Source organism: Tachyglossus aculeatus, chromosome 20, assembly GCF_015852505.1.
Source record: "Tachyglossus aculeatus isolate mTacAcu1 chromosome 20, mTacAcu1.pri, whole genome shotgun sequence".
Lineage (NCBI taxonomy): Eukaryota > Metazoa > Chordata > Mammalia > Monotremata > Tachyglossidae > Tachyglossus > Tachyglossus aculeatus.
The window spans coordinates 27,123,745-27,125,816 of NC_052085.1; the positions used below are offsets into that span (position 1 = coordinate 27,123,745).

General features: G+C 44.8%; 1 non-coding gene across 1 annotated transcript; it reads right to left on the reverse strand.

Moving 5' to 3' along the window:
- Positions 1 to 201: 201 nt before the first annotated feature.
- LOC119941702 lies at positions 202 to 339 on the reverse strand. Its single transcript, XR_005455286.1, has one exon. It is a non-coding gene; the product is annotated as a small nucleolar RNA SNORA7 (small nucleolar RNA).
- Positions 340 to 2,072: the final 1,733 nt, after the last annotated feature.

The window sequence follows — 2,072 nt, forward strand, 5'->3', positions numbered from 1 at the left end:
TAGTCTCAGGCCCATAGTGACTCCATGGACACATCTCTCCCAGAACCCCCCATCTCCACCATCATTCTGCGAGCATGTCTATAGAATTGTGTTGGTAAAAATACAGAAGTGGTTTACCATTGCCTTCTTCCGCGCAGTAAACTTGAGTCTCTGCCCTCAACTCTCTCCCAGGCCGCTGCTGCTCAGCGCAGATGACTTTTGACTTGTAGCAGATTGCCTTCCACTCGCTAGCCACTGCCCAAGCTAGGAATGGAAAGAGTATGCTTCTGCTTGACTCTCCCTCCGGTAGCCAAGACTGGTAGAGTACTGGAAACTCTCCAGATGCCATCCTGAGAGGGTAGCACTGGGGTAAATACAAGATAAACAGTCCCATGTGGGGCTCACAGTCTTAATCCCCTTTTTACAGACTTGGTAACTAGGTACAGAGAATTTAAATGACTTGCCCTAGGCCACCCAGCAGAGAAGTAGTGGAGCCGGGATTCGAACCCAGGTCCTCTGACTCCCACGCCCTTCCTCTTTCCATTAGGCCACACTGTTCTCTCTAAAGTGTTGGGTAGGGACTGCCTCTATATGTTGCCAACTTGTACTTCCCAAGCGCTTAGTACAGTGCTCTGCACACAGTAAGCGCTCAATAAATACAATTGATTGATTGATTGATTAAAGTGCCTAATACAGTACTTAATCCACAGTAAAAAGTCAATTACAAACCACTCTTTGATGGACTGATTAAACGTTTAACAGCCAGACTGGTTGAGAAGCAGTGTGGCTTAGTGGAAAGAGCCTGGGTTTGGGAGTCAGAGGGCGTGGGTTCTAATCCCGGTTTTGCCACTCGTCAGCTGTGTGACTTTGGGCAAGTCACTTAACTTCTCTTTGCCTCAGTTCCCTCATCTGTGAAATAGGTATTAAGACTGTGACACTCCCATGGGGCAACCTGATTACCTTGTATCTATCCCAGCGCTTAGAACAGTGCTTGCCACATAGAAAGCGCTTAACAAATACCATCATTATCATTACTGGCCATCACCACTACTGTACACATTCATATAATTTTAGGATGATCCATTTACAAGACCAGGATGTTAGATGTTATTTGATTTACCTTTTGTAGCCTGTAGATATTATTTTTCAAGTTAAATCCAAAATTTAACTCTACTCTGTAATTTCAATTTTATTGCAGAAAAAAAACATTTCATACTATTTAAACAAAGTGATGCCAGGCTAAGGTCTTGATAATCACTACCTATTTAAGGTCTTATTGTATTTGGAAGGCACAGAGTCTTTTGTGCATATAGCTGAAGAGCCAGTGTGTCTTTTGCAGATGTACATTATACCGGGTCTTAAATCAGTCCATTATTTTATGGACTCAATAACTCCTTTCAGCCTATTTGGGGGTCATGGGTCCCCTACACTTCCTCTTTTTTTTAATGGTATTTGTTAAGCACTTACTATGTGTTCTAAGTGCTGGGGAAGATAGAAGTTTATTAGGTTGGACACAGTCCTTGTCTTTGGTGGGGCTCACAGTCTAAGTTGGAGGAAGGAGGATTTAATCCCCATTATAAAGATGAAGGAACAGAGGCACAGATAAGTTAAGTGGCTTACCCTAGGTCACACTGCAAACAATTGGCGGAGCCGGAATTAGAACCCAGGTCTCTGACTCCGAGGCCTGCGCGCCTTCCATTAGGCCACGCTGCTTCTCCCGTGCCCTGAACTATCGGAACAGAAATCTCCAGACAGTTCCATGATGGGTTGGCATACTTAGAATTGATAAGACGCCCAGACAACCTCGGAAACCAACAACGTGATCATCATGCAAATTGCAACTCCATCACAACCCTCTCCAGACAACTTTTCAAGTCCCCATTGGCAGGTGACACATCTGGATCTTGTCAGCAAATTTATCCCACATAGAATCCACGAAGGTGCAGTTTGATATTTTTTCCTTCCCTTCTCCATTTCTTTCCTTCCAGCTGGTCAAAAGCCTAATCTTTCCTTCCCTCTTTCCCTACTGAGACTTTCCTTCTAAGTGCCTTGTTGATGCCTGAGAGTAGGGGGGGGGCGAGAGCCGGGGGGGA